This window comes from Herpailurus yagouaroundi, unplaced genomic scaffold, assembly GCF_014898765.1.
Source record: "Herpailurus yagouaroundi ecotype Mexico unplaced genomic scaffold, PumYag 29, whole genome shotgun sequence".
Classification (NCBI taxonomy): Eukaryota; Metazoa; Chordata; class Mammalia; order Carnivora; family Felidae; genus Herpailurus; species Herpailurus yagouaroundi.
The window spans coordinates 43,976,110-43,993,761 of NW_024412377.1; the positions used below are offsets into that span (position 1 = coordinate 43,976,110).

General features: G+C 45.6%; 1 protein-coding gene and 1 long non-coding RNA gene across 4 annotated transcripts in view; one reads left to right on the plus strand and one right to left on the minus strand.

Annotated features, from left to right (window-relative positions):
- Positions 1–6,432: 6,432 nt before the first annotated feature.
- On the minus strand, positions 6,433–13,892 carry LOC121045419 (uncharacterized). The gene is made up of 3 exons (XR_005797746.1): positions 13,702–13,892; positions 7,309–7,367; positions 6,433–6,749 (listed from the first exon to the last, which is right to left on the minus strand). It is a non-coding gene; the product is annotated as an uncharacterized LOC121045419 (long non-coding RNA).
- Positions 13,893–13,909: 17 nt separating this feature from the next.
- The window catches only part of G3BP1 (G3BP stress granule assembly factor 1), a 35,849-nt gene continuing 32,106 nt past the window's right edge, over positions 13,910–17,652 (plus strand). The window contains exons 1-2 of one of the 3 annotated variants that reach the window (XM_040498221.1): positions 14,339–14,667; positions 17,327–17,439. The gene's annotated coding sequence lies outside the window, so the exon portion shown is untranslated. Of the gene's footprint in view, positions 14,022–14,338; positions 14,668–17,326; positions 17,440–17,652 lie in introns of those variants that run through there. The other 2 variants (XM_040498210.1, XM_040498229.1) reach the window with 2 other exon arrangements.

Here is a 17,652-nt window from a genome sequence, read left to right on the forward strand (position 1 = left end):
TGAGTTGAGTCCCATCCGTGAGCCAGCACTGTGTGCTAGGTATCCAAGGCGCAGTAGTGAAAGAGACAGCCTGGCAGAGAGCGGAGGAAGCAGGCGATGAAAATGCAGTGTTAAACGGATGGACGGTATCACGGGTGCAGAGAAAGGATCTCGAACTGGAGCCTGTTGGGGGGCGGGAGAGGGGTTCTGGCTGACAGTAGGTTTCAGGAGGAGCTAATCTGAGTCAAGGACGGAGAGCACACGTTTATCTGATGAAGGAAGATGAGCTATTTGGGAAGGAGGGAGGCAGAGGGGACAGCAAGTACAAAAGTTGGAAGACAAGAGTGGGCAGGGCTTGAGAGGCAGTTATTCAGACTGAGAGGCAGGGACAAAGAGAGGTGGAGAAATGAATAGACAAGGATATGAGACCCACAGCCATGGGTGAAGACAGATGAAGGTAGAGATGCTCTAGGACACTAACAGAGAAACAGGCATGGCAAGACTCAGAACTTCAGTCACGCACACCCCTCTGCACACACACACAAGCATCGGGGAGGACTTCTTGGAATATCCAAGGAATTTGCCAGAGGAGCCCAGTCTGAGTTACTAGTTTCAATGTTTATTTTGAGAGAAAGCGACAGAGAAAGAGAGCAAGCCACACAGGTGCAAACAAGCAGGGGAGAGGTAGACAGAGAGGGAGAGAGAGAATCCCAAGCAGGCTCTATGCTGTCATTGCAGAGCCCAACTGGGGCTCAATCCCAGAGAGATCATGACCTGAGCTGAAACCAAGAGTCACGTGCTTAACCGACTGAGTCACCCAGCCTCCCCCGGAGTTAGTAGTTTCAAAGCCGTCTCATCAACAGAACTGCTTGGACAGCCTACTAATAACCCAGATTTCTAGGCTTCATCCTAGATTCACTGCCCCTTAATTTCAAGGTATACTTTTAGTACCCCTCCCCCTTTTGGTTTGGGGAACCACTGGTTGAGGAAAACTAAAGTCTTAATACATGAAACGTTTTTGAGAAGGTGTGTTCATAATTTAGTGTCTCACCTCCAATTCATCTTTTTTGGGCTTGCTTTATGAAAATGGATCTGGACCCTTTAAATATTTTTTTCCTTTCCCCACTGGCAGGATGTTAAACCTTGTCAGTGAAGGCTCTGGAGAGGCACTGGAAGGGGAAAGGTTTTCCTTCCTGGTTCCAGTGTGTTCACTCGCCAGGTCCTTGCAGTGTGTGTGGTTGCCTCATGGCCAGCTTCTGAGGACAGCTTCCTCAGCACTGGACTCCTGCTGTGTAACAGGAATGGGCAGTACCATGAGGCCAGCAGCTTCCCTCAGAATCTGTCCCCCTACAGTGAAGTGCCTCTCTTTGAATAGCTTTTTCCGGTAACCTCGAGGGAAAATTTCCAGCCTAGAGTGTGGCTTTCTAGCAAGTTCCCCCTGCATGACATCATAACTACTTCTCTGCCATTCAGTGGGCCACGAGGCCTGGGATCTCAGCCTAGCATGGGGATTGGGGGATTCTCCCTTGGATGCTCTATGTTACTGTCTTGGCCCTACCAGCAGTGGCTGCTCCTTGTACCTGCTGTTTCTATATTCTTCAGAGTTCTCTTTCCTTCTTCCAAGCCGATGCCTCATTATCACAGACTCATTATAATCTTTAAACTCTCCTTGTTCAAATTATGGTGTGGTTTCTCTCTCCTGATTAGACTCACGCTGATACAGGGAGTGGCAACAACCTGCCTACTTTGGTTTAGGAAAGAGGATAATGGATCTATCCTTGGTCTAGGTTCAAGAACATGAAATGGAAGGGATAAATCTAGGCCACTGACTCACGCCAGCTCTGAATGAGGAGGTCCACTTCCAGCATGGTGAGTGGTAAAGCATGGAAATTGGAGCCTATGTTAGTCTGCTCAGGCTGCTATAACAAAATATCACAGACTGGGTGGCTTAAACAACACTGATTTCTCAATTCTCATGGCTCTGGAGGCTGGAAAATCCAAGATCAAAGAGCTGGCTGGTTCGGTTCTCAGTGAGATCTCTCTTCCTGGCTTGCAGTGGTTGCATTCTTGCTAGCAGACATGGCAGACAGAGCTAGCTCTGGTGTCTCTTCCCCCTTTTATTATTTTTTAAGTGTTTATTTTATTTAGAAAGAGCAAGAAGGCAAGGGGCAGAGAGAGAGGGTAAGAGACCAAGCAGGCTCCGTGCTCAGTGTAGAGGCCACAGGGCTCGATCCCATGACTGTGAGATCATGACCTGAGCCAAAATTAAGAGTTGGGTGCTTGACCAGCTAAGCCACCCAGGTGCCCCTCTTCCTCCTTTCATAAGGGCACCAGCCCTATTGGATTAGTGCTCCATGCTTAGGAGCCCATCTAACCTTTATCAGCTTCTCAAAGGCCCATCTCCAAACACAGTCATTTTGGGGGTTAGGGCCTCTACATGTGAATTTTGGGGGAAGAAATTTCAGTCTACGCAGACCATACAAAGCCATATAGACCAGAGTTTGAATTTAAGCCCTTTCATTTGCAGCTGTATAACCTTGGGCAGATTTCTTTACCTCTCTAAGCCTTAATACCCTCATTTATAAAACAGGGATAGTTAAGGTGACTTTACAATTTAAGTTTATTTATTTAGAGAAAGAGCATGAGAGCAGGGGAGGAGCAGAGAGAGACGGAGAGAGAAAATCCCAAGCAGGTTCCGTACTGTCAGTGCAGAGCCCGAAGGGGGACTTGAACTCACCAACCATGAGATCATGACCTGAGCTGAAACCAAGAGTCAGACATTCAACTGACTGAGCCATCCAGATGCCCCACATGACTACACAATTTTTTATCCAAACCTTCTGAGAGCGAAAGGGGATACCAGGACTATAGGACTATAGGACTATTTGTTCCAGGCAAACCGGGACATATGGGTTCCTCAAAGCAACCTATTTGTGGTATTCTTGGGAAGAATAAGTAGGATTCTGTATGCAAACCCCTAGCACATTACTTGGCACAGGATAGGCATCAAAAACATTAGAATTCTTATAATTGCTGGAATTTCTCCTTGCTTCCCTGGCACTGTCTCTTCCCCTATGGGCAAAATGCTCACCCCTTAGCCCTTCATCTCCTTCCCACCTGCCAGGCATTTCCTTAGGTCCAGTGAAGGCAAGGCTTAAAATCTTGGTAACACTGGGGCCAACTGTGCACTGGGGCTGGGAAAGCAAGATCACTGCAGAGGGGGAAGGGGTGGAGGATATTAAAGGAAAGGCAGAGGAAGACTGAACAGGTTAGAGAATTGAGGAAGAGGGAGGTTAAACAGAGAGAGCACAATTTAATGACAGGCAACATTATGGAAACTCATTAGATAGGACAAATGAAGGTCGATCAGTGAAGAGGGGAAAATGTATAGGATTATAGTTCTTATATGCAAATATCTGCATAAATTCCATTTATTTACATACAAATAAGCCTGAAATGCACTGCAGCAAATGTTAATAGAAGTTATCTGGCACGCGTGTAGGATTACAGGCAAAATCCCAAAATTTGAAAAATTTCAATAGGGGTGCCCAGGTGGCTCAGTCGGTTGAGCGTCCAGCTTCAGCTCAGGTCATGATCTCATGGTTTGTAAGTTCAAGCCCCATGTCGGGCTCTGTGCTAACAGCTCAGAGCCTGGAGCCTGCTTCCGATTCCGTGTCTCCTTCTCTCTCTGCTCCTCCCCCGTGCTCTGTCTCTCTGTCAAAAATAAATAAACATTTTTTTTTAATTAAAGAAAAAGAAATTAAGTCCTCAAACACTAAATTCCCTTAAAAAGATAAATACATAAAAATTTCAAATAGCACAAAAGGGTATACAGGGAAAAGCAAGTTTCCCTCGACTACCCTATTTACCCCTTTTTAATTTTGGGGGGGTTCATTTATTTATTTTTGAGCGGGGGGACAGAGAGAAAGGAGACAATCCTAAGCAGGCTCCATACATCAGCACAGAGCCTGATGAGGGGCTTGGACTCACGAACTGAGAGATCACAACCTGAGCTGAAATGAAGGATCAGCTGCTTAATGGACTGAGAAACCCAGATGCCCCTGACTACCCCTTTTTAAACAGAAGGCATACTATACCCAATTTTGCAACTTGCTTTTCTCACTTTACAAAATATCAGAGTTTATTCCTGTACATATTCCCTTTGTTCTGTTCGGTGATACATAATGTTATATTATTCAGTTGTACTATGATTTATTCCACCAGTCCCTGTGGCAGAAACCATTGGCTGGCTAATCCAATACTCATTCCCAGTCTTTTCACTCTTGCTCCTGTAGAGGCCAGATCCCTGCATCCCCTAAATATTTGCTTTCCCATCCTCCCTTGCAGCCAAGTGTGCCCTGGCCAATGAGTCAGAAGCAGAAGTCTGCTACAAGGTTTCTGGAAAGCTCTTGCTTTCTTCACAAGGGGAACAGATACCACTCCTTTCTCCTTCCGGACCAGAATATTGATGTGCTATCTAGACTGTAACCAGGAAAGAAATGCCAAGAGAATCACAGAGACGCTTGTTCTGACTGTGTGCTCACTCAACCAATGCCCACGGCAGCTTGCCTCCAGACTCGGTATGTGAGAAATGTAATTCCTTCTTTATTTCAGTGACTGCTACTCAGACTTCCTGGTACTTGCTCCTGACACATTCTTTTTCTTTCTCTTTTTTTTTAATGTGTCTTTTTTTTTTAAAATGTTTTACTATTTTAGAGAGAGAGAGAAACAGAGCCTGAGCGTGGGAGGGGCAGAGAGAGAGGGGGAGACCCAGAATCCGAAGCAGGCTCCAGGCTCTGAGCTGTCAGCACAGAGCCCATCGTGGGGCTTGAACTCACGGACCGCGAGATGGTGCTGATAGTGATTACATAACAATCCATATACCTAGGTCGTTGCTTAAAATTTTATGTAGGATAGGGGTGCCGAGGTGGCTCAGTTGGTTGAATAGTCTGACTCTTGATTTCGGCTCAGGTCATGCATGATCTCAGGGTCATGGGGTGGAGCACCTTGTACTGACTGTGGAGCCTACTTAGGATTCTGTCTGTCTGTCTGTCTCTCTCTCTCTTCCTCAGCCCCTCTCCCCATGTTGTGCACGGTCTCTCTCTCAAATTAAAAAAAAAAAAGTAAAATAAATGTCTAATGTGAAATTGCTATTCATTTTCAATTTTGATAGAGTCAGATTGCCTCTTAAAGAAGTTTTTCTTGGGGGCGCCTGGGTGGCTCAGTTAGTTAAGCATCTGACTTCAGCTCAGGTCACGATCTGATGGTTCGTGAGTTCTGATCTGATGGTTTGTAAGTTTGAGCCCCACATCTGGGCTTGGGATTCTCTCTCCCCCCTCTCTCTTCCCACCCCCCAACTAACATGATATCTCTTTCTCTCTCTCTCAAAAATAAACTAAAAAAAAAAAAAACACAACTTTTTTGCCTCTCAAAGCTTTATTAACTACATTTTTATATCTTCAGATCTATGTGTACTACCATTACCAGTTCCAATATTATAAGTGATTTTTATTTCCATTTTTTTCTACCTTTGCCACTTTTTCTATAATAAGTATGTATTAAGAATCACAGAGAAAAATATTTTTTAAAAAGCAGAATCAGGAATTCTGAGTTCTAGACTACCCAGCAGTCTCCTTACTAGCCTTGCAAACTTGGATAAGTCACTTTCTCATTAAACCCGCAGGTTTGAGAAATGGGCCCTTTCTGGTTAACAGTGTTGTCATTTAATGCCACTGAATTGGACATTTCAAAACGGTTAAAATGGTAAATTTTATGTTCTTTAAAATCCATTTGTGGGGCGTGTGAGTGGCTCGGTTGGTTGAGCACCTGATCATCCGACTTTGGCTAGGGTCATGATCTCACGGGTTGTGAGTTCGAGCCCTGTGTTGGGCTCTCAGCTGTCAGTGCAGAGCCTGCTTCTGATCCTTTGTCCCTCTCTCTGCCCTAGCAGGGAGGGGCAGAGAGAGAGAGAGAGGGAGATAGAGGATCCAAAGCTGGCTCTGCGCTGACAGCAGTGAGCCCGATGTGGGGCTTGAACTCACAAACCATGAGATTATGACTTGAGCCAAAGTCGGATGCTCAATTGACTGAGTCACCCAGGTGCCCCTCAAAAAATAAACAGTAAAAAAAAAAATCCATTTGTAGATTGACATGTAAATGTAGTTATTTCTTTGTTACAAGACCAAGAAAAGCATTTTAAAAAATAACAATTCCAAACAAAGTTTCAAAAAGGAATACATTCAACTATAGTCCTCTTGGAAAGAATATTTTCATTGTATTTTTAAAAGTAAGAGCCAAACACTTTTATACTGTTAATAAAATGTTAAAAAAAAAAGAACAGTGGGTGATCCAGATTTTGAATGTCTGCTGAAAAACTGGAAGATCTAGAAACTTATCTGTAACTGGTAAGACAGGCCAGGTTAATGCTATTGCAACAAATAATCACAAAACCTCAATGGTTCAAAACAACAGATTCACTTCTTGTTCCTGTCATATGACCATTGCCTGTTGGGCAGTATGGAGGAATGGCTCTATGCAAATAGTTTTGCTCAGAGACCCAGGTTGAGGGACCCTCAATGGGGTCCCAAATGGATTTTGAATATGGGGGCTAGTGTGCAGAGGGAAGACCTGAGCAAATAATCACAAGCTCTAAAGACTTCTCTTCCTGGAAGAGATATATGTCATTTCTCTTCACGTTGTTTTGGCCAAAGCAGGGCCTGTGGTCATGCTGGTCTTTAAAGGGGGCAGGAAAGTACAATCCTGCCGGGCACCTGGAAGGAGGGGAAACAGCTATGTCAGAAAACAACACAATAAAATAAATCATACAAATGAAAAGTACAACATAGGGAATACAGTCAATAATATTGTAATAGTGTTATATAGTAAGTATTTACCGTGATGAGCACTGAGTAATGCATGGAATTGTCGAATCACTGTGTGATATGCCTGAAACAAACATAACATTGCATGTCAACCCTACTTCAATTAAAAAAAAGAACAAAACATACATGGGGCACCTGGCTGGCTCAGTCAGTAGAGCATGCAACTCCTGTTGTGAGTTCAAGCCCCAAGTTGAGTGTAGACGTTACTTAAGAAAATAAATAAAATCTTAAAACAAAAACATAGTCAAATGACCACTAAGGACTCTTTAGATAAGGCATGAGCTCTTTGGGCCACCACGGTCCTCCGCACTCCTTAGTGAACTCCTAGCACTGCAGCCAAAGGTCAGAGGACAACTGTCATACTGTCCCCTGGTGCCTTTATTCTATGCCAGACTTCTCTGGGGATCAAGGAGTTGAAGTTGTATTTAGTGAGATAATCTAGACAAACCTGTGTTCAATGCCTGGCTGTTGAGGGCAATAAACCTCTCTGAACCTCGCTTTCTTTCCCTGTAAGATAAAGATAATAATTAGAACAATCTCATAGCATTATTGTGAGAAATAAGGCAATGTTTATAAAACATTCAGTTCAGTGCCTGGTATATAATAAGCACTCAGAAGCCACTCTTAGGATTATGCCAAGTTAGTTTTTAAATCACATAATACATAGAAAGTTTCTTAATGTAAACATTCAAAAAAATGTGTTTTAATGTTTTTATTTATTTTTGAGACAGAGAGAGACAGAGCATGAGCAGGGGAGGGGCAGAGAGAGAGGGAGACACAGAATCTGAAGCAGGCTCCAGGCTCTGAGCTATCAGCACAGAGCCCGACATGGGGCTCGAACTCGCAAACCATGAGATCATGAACAGAGCCTAAGTCAGATGCTTAGCCGACTGAGCTACCCAGGTGCCCCTATATAAACATTTTTAAACAATCCAGAAAAAGTGAAAGTTTCCTTCAAATCTTTATATTATTGTCTTCCACAGAGGCAGTAACTACTATCAGATTGCTGTGCATTCTTTCTAGACCTTGTTCTGTGGTTTCACAAATGCTGACAAACACATATGCATATATAGGTTTTGGTATATTTTTAAGCATATATACTGTATGTAATTTGCAAGATGCTCTTTTTTTTTTAACTTTTTAACATTTATTTATTCTTTAGAGAGAGAGAGAGAGAGAGAGAGACAGAGAATCTAAAGCAGGCCCACGTTGTCAGTGCAGAGACCAATGCAGGGCTTGAACTTATAAACCAGGAACCATGAGATTGTGACCTGAGCTGAAGTAGGAGGCTCAACCAACTAAGCCACCCAGGTGACCCTGCAAGATGCTCTTTTTAATGAACAACATGCTCTGGGGATTTCTGTTATATATGTGTAGTCTTGTAATATATATTTTTTAAAAAAATTTAAATCCTGCAGATTACTAGGATTTCCCATGGATCCCAGAACTCTCAAACCACCTGGAAAGCTATCTCTGTTGCATTACCTGGTGGTTTGCTTAAGGGCATAAAAGAATATTCCAGCCCTTCAGGGGTGTCTGAGGAGGCCAAACCCCTTTTCCTACTTGGGGCTATATTCTTCTTCCCTGGGCAGTATTGACAAGTAGGTAAATGAACAAGGACTTGAAGTCAGAGTCCTAGTTTCCAGTCCTAGCTGTGAGACCTTGGGCCACTTGCTTACCCTCTGTGAGCCTGTTTCTGAGAAGTGAGAACCATGGTTATTGCGAATATTAAATGAGATCATCTTTATGGAGAATATTAGTAAGGTTGCCTGGCTCATGGGCAGCATTCTGTAGAGTTTCAGGAGGTGATATGTTTGCAGACAGTCAATGTCAAAGAAGGGAGGAATCCAATTAGGCATGCATTTCTAAGCCAGTAAAGGGTCTCTTTAGACTTTTATATGGAAAGGAGCAAAAGGAAAAGATGTTAGCAGTCTGGCAGGCAGGCCAATTAAAACATTCAGCTGGCTTTTCTTTTCTTTTTTTTTTTTTTAATGTTATTTACTTATTTTGAGAGAGGGAGGTGTGAATGCTGGGGGAGGAACAGAGAAAAGGGGGAAGGAGAGAATCCCAAGCTCCAACTCATGAAGATCGTGACCTGAGCCAAAATCAAGAGTCAGATGCTTAACCAACTGAGCCACCCAGGTGCCCCAGTGACTAATTTTCAAAATCCCTCAAATACCTAAAGGGATAATGTGTAGTATTCTATCCTGTTTTATTTATTTTTATTTATTTATTTATTTATTTATTTATTTATTTATTTATTTTAAAGATTTTATTTACTTTTTAAAGAGGTATCACTAGTGTACTAGGTTTTTTATTTTTAATGCTTATTTATTTTTGAGAGAGAGAGAGAGAGAAGAGAGAGAGACAGAGAGAGAGAGAGAGACAGAGAGACAGAGAGAACATGAGTGGGGAGGGGCAGAGAGGGAAGGAGACAGAATCCGAACCAGGCTCCAGGCTCTGAGCTGTCAGCACAGAGCCCGGGTTCAGGGCTCAAACTCACAAACGGTGAGATCATGACCTGAGCTGAAGTCAGACAGACGCCTAACCGACTGAGCCACCCAGGCGCCCCTAAAGATTTTATTTTTAAGTAATCTCCACGCTCAACGTGGGGCTCAAACTCACAACTCCAAGATCAAGAGTCACATGCACCACCCACTGAACCACCTGGGCACTCCTATTTTAATTCCAGTGTAATTAGCATACAGTGTTACATTAGTTTTGGGTATACAATAGAGTGATTCAACAAATCCATATATTACTCAGTGCTCCTCAAGAAAAGTATACTCTCTTTCCCTGGTTTTCCTTTTCTTTTTTTTTTTTTAAATAGGTTTCACACCCAGCCTGGGGCCCAATGTGGGGTTTGAACTCATGACCCTGAGATCAAGACCTGAACTGAGATCAAGAGTCGGATGCTTAACCACCTGAGCCACCCAGGTGCCCCAGTAATCTCTGTTTTAAGGATCAAAGTTTCCATATTTGTATTATGGAAAATGTATATGTATTAAAATCTATCCTTAACACTGAATTTCTTTTGAAAAATAATACATGTACATGTTTAAAAAATTGTCAGTTCCAAAGGGTACTTTGGATGAATGAAAACTAAGCTGTTCTCCCACCCTGGCCCAAGTTCACCTCGTTAACAATCATTAACAGTTTCTTATGACTCCTTCCAGACATAGACATAACCTGTGCATGTACAGCAAAACCATCCAGATATGTGCAGAGATAACTAGAGCAATAGAGTATACCTTAATAGAAATAATCGCCCCATGGCATTGGTTCCCCTTCTGTACTCTTCCCATTTTCTGCACTTTGCTTTCTCCATCTACTGGTATCTCTTGGAAATTGCTCTGTGACTGTACACATAGATCTGCCTCATTTTCTCTATGGCTGCATGACAGTCCACTGTAAGAGTGCATTGTACTGCAGTACTATACCTAACCAGTTCCATACAGCTCTACATTTGGGTTGTTTCCTCTCTTTCTAGTAGGAGCAGTGCTGCAATCCATGTTATTACATTAGAGCTTTGTTCGCAGGTGAGAATTTAACAGTGAAAGATACACACAGGCATGTATTTTTAATCGCCCTTCATAAGTGATTAGCTATGTTTGGGAAAAACTGATCCACTTGATATTCTTAGGATCATTCCTTTCCTAATATTCCCTGTTCCCCAACTTCCTCCACCACCACGAGGCTGAGTTTTCTGGGATTTTGCCCATGTTTCTTCCTTCCCTGTTTCTCATAGCTTTGAGGAGAATTGGCAGGAAGAAAGGGTGAGGTAGTGTAGAAGAGGGGTATCCAGCTTTTGCTTGGCAGTGGAAAGAGAAACAGAAGGCTGGGGACTCTCCCCTAGCTGACTCAGATAGCCAGATCAGGGTCTCTCAGCCTTGGCACTATTGACTTTTTGGTCAGAAAGTCCTTTGTCATGGCAGGGGCGTGGTGGTGGTGGTGGGGTCTCTCTCTTCTGCGTCTGTGAATCCCTGGCCTTTGCCCACCGGATGCCATCCATCCCTCTACTCGGTTGTAACTAAACCTGTTAAGTCCCCTGGGGGGAAATCTCCTCGGACTCCCCTGCCTTGACAGTTCACTGGTGGTAAATCATTCACTGAACATTTACTAAGTATCCAGCACCTGGGGCCTGAGGGTTTCATGATCTGAGTGGGGAGGCTAGCACAGCAGAGTGCCAACTTGCTCTCTCCTTTGGAAGACAGTAACAGCCACTTGAGGGTTCTTGTCTACATTCACCCTCTGGTAATCCGTTTCCTCTTCCTTCCTACCTCCCGTTACACAACACAGTACATAAATACGGTCTCGTAAAACTTTCACATAATACATTGTCCTCATCGCTCCCAAGCTCGGAGATTCTCTACGGGCAATAACTATTGTTTTAAATTTAGAACCCTTCCTATGCACTTACATACTGATTTTCACATACAGAAATCAGGAGTTTTGTTTTTTGCTTTGTTTGTTGAACTTGATTTTCTTTCTTTTTTTTTTTTTCAATTAACAGTCCAAATAACCAATGGAGACCCATCCGTATCTGTGTAATTCTACCTCATTACTTTTTATTTTTTTTATTTTTTATTTTTTTTTAATTTTTTTTTCAACGTTTTTTATTTATTTTTGGGACAGAGAGAGACGGAGCATGAACGGGGGAGGGGCAGAGAGAGAGGGAGACACAGAATCGGAAACAGGCTCCAGGCTCTGAGCCATCAGCCCAGAGCCCGACGCGGGGCTCGAACTCACGGACCGCGAGATCGTGACCTGGCTGAAGTCGGACGCCTAACCGACTGCGCCACTCAGGCGTCCCCTCATTACTTTTTAAACTACTGCATGGTATTCTATATTATGTGCGTATCACTAATCACTTTGCCAATTGATGAGCAATTACATTTTTAGTTTTTAAATATTTTAACAAAGCTGACAATGCTGCAGTTGAACACCGTGGTATAGGCTTCTTTGTTAAAAAAAAAAAAAAGTGGCTATCAACCAAGAAGTGCTATTATTGTTTTGGGTGATACACAATTTTAATAGTGATTGCCAAATAGCCTTACACAAAGAGCCGTTTCACTTAAAATTCCCTCCAAACGTGATTAAGAATAGCCAAGACTGTTATCATAGGCCATCTGGGTTCAATTACAATCTGTAAATTTAAAGTTTTGCAAATCTGCTCTCATTAGCGTTTCAATTTGGAGAGTCAATTTGTAAAAGGCAAATCTCTTAGTCCACCCTTTAAGAACTCTTCCAGGGGCTCTTCATTGCCAACAGAATAAACTCCAAACCCTTAGCATAGCTGGCACGATCCGGGCAGAGGGGTGTGGGGGTGGGATGGAATGGGTGGGGTGTTGGAATAGGTGGGTGGGTGTCCTTACTGTAGAAAATTTTAGCAGCTTTTCTCTCTGGGTTAAATTTCATCCGAAGCTTTCTTAGTCCCAGATGCCTGGTTGGGGGCTCCGGGGCCAGCAAAGTGCCCCAGTCTGTTGGATGGGTGACGGAGAACAGAGACGGCATCCAGATCATCTCTGATCCCAGCCCTTAATAGGAACCTCATAAATGCTGAATGAGCTAGGCCGATGCGGCAGTGGGCCCTGGAGGGGGCAGAGGGACGCTCTCACTTGGCTCCTGGGGCGGCCGCGAGTCTCCAGTCTGGGGCCAGACCCTGCTCAGGGAGCGACAGGGGACGCGCCCGGGTCTCAGCAGGCTGCTGCCGGTCCCCTCCACGGAGACGCTCCAGATGCTCCTTTAACCAAATTCTCTGCAAAACTTAACGGGAGACCACATGCCTGGAATGAGAACTGACCGAGGCGTCTGTGTATTGCCTTACAGAATGCTCATGGTGACCAACAGAGGGCCCAGTAACACACCGAGGGACGTGGACAGGACCGGGCTGGAGCACCACTTAGCCCCTGAAGTGCTTCGGGCAATCTTTGGGGGGGTCCCTGTAGGAGTTTGACAAATTACCTTTTAAAGTAGTAACGACACTAAAGGGGCCCCCACACCCCCAGCAATTCGAACACCGAATGGCAATGGGGGTGACGCACAGGATGTTGCACTAAAGGACCAAGCCGAGCGGAGACTTTACGGTTCCTTGGCAGCAAGAGAGAGGGAAGACCTCAGCGAACTCCCACGAGCCCGCCATGAAGCCGGCCTGCCGCAGCACTTGCCACGAACAGCAGGGTGGACATCTGTGTCCTCAAACTCGGCAGCAGTTTTCACGGGCGACCTCTTTACACGATCTTAGGTACGCGACGGCCGCTACTTTCCCCTTCGGTGTTCCCTTCACTGTGGTCCAACAATAGTGCTGACTAATGGTGAGAGCCAGCAAGTGCCCTTAGGCGGCCGTATGGAAATAAAAAAGTTGCTATAAGAAGAAAAAACCCAAACAACGGGAACTTTACCACTTGGCTTCCCTGGTACCAAACTGCAGAACAGGCGGGAGAGGGGGCGGGAGAGGGGCCTCAGGGCCATACCCAACAAGTGGGGGAGAGAAAGGAAAGAGGACGGAAGCCGGGGCCAGAAAGAGCCTCAGGATCTCCCCAGAGGGCACGGAGGCCCTGGGGCTCGGTCTCCTTGGCACTGTCCAACCCCCGCGTCAATCAGCTCCTTCTCGCTTTGTGATTGGCCAGGGGCTCCCTTGGCCTCCCTGGCGCCCACCTCCTAGTTGCTTGGGGTTTACTTCCCCAAAGTACACGGGCCCCACCTTGTGGAGCAACCGCTCCTGCATGGAAAACCGATCTCCGCCCAGGGGAACACATTTTATCGAATGGGAGCGGCCCCACGCACTTATTGGCTACTATGGGTATCGGTTAAAGAACTCCTCACCCTCTTTTTGACGTACCTTTAAGTAATTGGTCTCTCTCAATGCCAATCCGTTACTAGGGAAACGAGATCCTCACAGTCTCATAGGCATGAGTCTAAGCCAATCAAGAGCCACGCCTTCATCCTGCGGCAGTACCCAATTGCTGCTCGAAGAGCCCGGAGGACGCAGTCGGGATTGGTCACCAGCCTGCTCGACCTGGCCGCAACAAGTTAGGCTGAGTCGCGGTTATATAGACCGGCGACGGAGCACGCGTGTGTGCGGACGCAGTTGCGTGAGGGGTTTTTGCCTTCTGCCGTGCTGTGGAGCAAAGCTTGTTCCTCTCCCGCTTAGCCGCGCAGGTACTCTGGGGTGTGGGCGGGGCGGGGCGGCCCAGGGACGAAGACGAGTTGGGACGGTTGTGAGAGGGAGGAGAAGTCCGAGCGACGGCGGCGGCCGCGCGAGGCGTGCACACCACCCCCCCCAAACGGCCGCAGGCGGGCGCACGGGCGCGCGGAGTTTCCCCGCCCCCTCTTCGCCGCGCTCCCACCGGTCGGCGCGCGTGGCCGTGTCCGCGGCCGCCTCGTGCGCGTGCCACGCCCAACGGCCGCGCGGGGCGAGAGCGAGCCGCGGCCGCCGCCCGGGCTCCAGAGCGATCTCGGGGGCCTGGGGCCTCGCGCGGCGGTCTCGCCGGCCTTTCCCGCCCGCCGCCTCCCCCCCGCGCGCCCGCAGAGCCTTCCCTCCCCTGGCGAGGGGCTCCAGTTTGGCCCGGACCCGAGGAGGCTTTTATTTTGGGGCGGGGCGACACGAAAGCGCGATGAGGGTTTTTCGACTCGGGAAGCAGAAGTGCAGCTCTTCGGCTTCGCAGGGAGTTAAAGGGGGAGCAGCGAATGCATGGATAGTGAGAGGAGATAATAACCCTTGTGTTTTCTAAGCCCCCACTGTGTGCCAGGCACTGTGCTGAGCAACTTGTGTGGCTCTCATGCGCTCCCACGAGGATCCGAGGAGGTAGGTGCGGGGATTTGCCCTATGGCAGTGGATTCGGTGGGCCCGCGGTGGAGAGGCGTGCTCAGAGGCACACAGACGGTAAGAGGCAGGTGCTGGTTGGAACCCGCGGGCCGTCTGACTCCTAGTCCCGCAGCCTCCTTTCGTCCTTGTGCCAGCGCCCTGCGCGGCTCCAGGGCGCCGCTGTCCCCGGAGCCCTGGTCCCTGGGGGCAGCAGCATCAGCCTGGCGAGGCCAACTGCTGCGAAGAGTGCATTGGCGTTTGTACTGGAGCCACTTGTGGGCTTCAGGGAGACGCGGGTTGGAAGTGGGATTATGACAAAGGACACGAGAGGCTTTGGGCTTTCCTTTCTACGTGTATTCGCACGGAGGGACGTGCCGCCCTCCACGCTTCCGGAAAAAGGATAGAATCGAATGAATACGTGCGAATGAACGTGGACGGTGTTCCTCCTCGGATTTGATACTGGTGGTGGGAAAGTCCCGCCAGCAGCCAGTTAGGCTCCGAAGTTGGTCTAGATCTTGAAACCTTTTTCTTGTCTTCACCGGGGCAGGCTTTTGAGAAGGACCTTCGGGAGGATCGTTTAACTTCCTCGTTTTGTAGTTGGAGAAAATGCGAGTCAGAGCGATGAGTTTCACATCTCGCCCGCCTGCGTGGGTTGAGATGCGAAGATGGGACGGAAAGGATGGTGCCCAGTTACAACGTAAATTTAACCACTGGAGCTTATGCTAGGTGAATTACGGGTGATTGAGATGTGTTGGAAGTCTTGCCCTTACGCCAGTCGGGACCTGGCAGTCGGGATCTTCTGCGGATGAAAGCCTCTCTGCATTCAGTTCATGTGTTGAGCGTTTCCTGTTAGGTTCCTGTCTGTATGCTGCAAATACAGAAGACACCTTTAAAGACGAGTATAGGTTTGCGATATTTGAAAGGCAGTATGCTCCTTGGCTTAATAAAGTAGTTGTAGGTCCAGGGGCGCCTGGATGGCTGTTGGTTAAGTGCCCGACTGGACTTGGGCTCAGGTCACGATCTGTTGGTGAGTTGGAGTTCCCCCTCGGCCTCTCTGCGCTGACGGTGCAGAGCCTGCTTGGGATTCTCTCTCTCCCTCTCTGCCCCTCCCCTGCTCGTCCTCACTTTCTCTCTAACTAAACTTAAAAAATATAGTTGTAGGTTCAGATCATTACTTGACATCGCAAATATCTCTACTTGAGAGAAAAAAACTACAATAAAAGTTTTGGGACTAGCTCTTGTGAATTAATTTTGCTTGGGATGGCTTTCAGCCTTCCTTCAGAGCTTTTAGGATTGGTCTTTAAAGAATTTTTTTGTAGTAGGAGGGAATACATAATTTACATCCTTGTTAGGAAATTAAAAAACTACAAAGAATCAATATTTGTAAGTGTTTCCATTTCCCAGTACTTTCCATGTTTGTTAACAGAAAGTAGCAATAGATAAATCAAAATACTGTATGGCCAAGTTTTTTGTTGACGTTGCCATAAATAACAGATTGCTTTAGAATGTAACATTGTTTCACTTAGAAGTGGCCTTCTCATGTAGCCATTTTAGTTACCTTTATTTAGTTGGGGTTGCCTATTGAGTTAGCATTAGGTTTCAAATGTTAAAACATGACATAGAAACTGTTAATTTTCAGTTAAATCTGTTAAATCCAGCTGATGGTATCACTGCTGGGAGTAGAATGTATCAGAATGAAATATCCTTATGCATTGAGAGAAACTTTTGTTTCTCTTTCAAGTATTTCTTAACCTGTTCTTTGCCTAGGCGAATGGTTATCAGTTGGTCAGGAATATGAAAACCGAGGTATTTTACAGATTGGTAGCCTGGTTGATCTCTTGTGCGTGCGTTTATAAGGAACAAACGAAGCAAATTGTGATAATACAAGGCTGGTGAGCCTCCCTTCTTCCCAGCCAAGTCACGTTACTTTTGTTATTAAATCCTGTGTGTCTAAGCTCTTGTGCTTCTAACTGATAGAAAAGTAGGCACTTCTTTGTTCTTTAACTCACATTCAGTTGGCTGTTCTCAGCTGACAGTCTGCTAAGGGTGCATCAGAAGATTTGGTAATGTTTGTTGCTGACCTACTTGCGGTCGTTTTTTCTTTTTTCTTTCCTTGTAATTTACATTATTATTTTGTTCTTTTAGTACTTTGCATAGAAAGTAAAGGGTAGAGGTTAGTTTTAAATTTTTATAGGTTCATGCCTTAAACTTAAATTTTTATAGGTTTATGAATTGTATGTGGTTCTTAGGATGGTTGGGGCAATGTTAAAAGATGAAATTTAATATAAAGCCTGAATTTGTGACCAAAACCAATTTTTTCTTTTTGCCAGTTTAATTACCTCCTTGATCATTCAACATTTTGTAATTAGATTGTTTTTTTTTAATGATATTTCAGAATTCACACATGCATTGTGTGTTCTTTTGCAAAGAGAATTGTCAGAGTAAGTAGGTTTAAAAACTGCTTTCCCCCCCCTCCCCTGGCTAGTCAGTTCATAGCTAGTAGGAAAAACCTTTAGTTGCAACACTGCCCTTCCAGCCATGGAGTTAAATTTAGATTCAGCAACTGTAATCTCACTTGTAGTTGCTGATCACACTGGTGGTTAACTAGGTTTATTATGTTTTTCAAATCTTAAAAATCACCTGTTTATTTTTTTTTAAGTGTCCTTGGACACCCTGTTTGGCCTGGGTGGGGAAAGCTGAATTGCAAGCCAGGTGATAATGGTGAAGAGCCAGGAATAATCTGCACATGAAGAGTGGCCTTTATAAAACAAAGTAGTTAAAACATTTTTCTCACAGATTGTGGCCTTAGTGTGTTTAGATGAATTGATTTCCCCTTTCATCCTCTGGCAGTTTGTCATGTTGTACTATTGTTCAGCTGCTCAGCTTGTTGTGTTTCAGGTATTTAAAAAAGTAAATGCTAGAGATGGCTCAGAGAAAGTGGCTTCCTAGATGGGGCACGCTGCAACTCTGGGGATGTTAAATGGC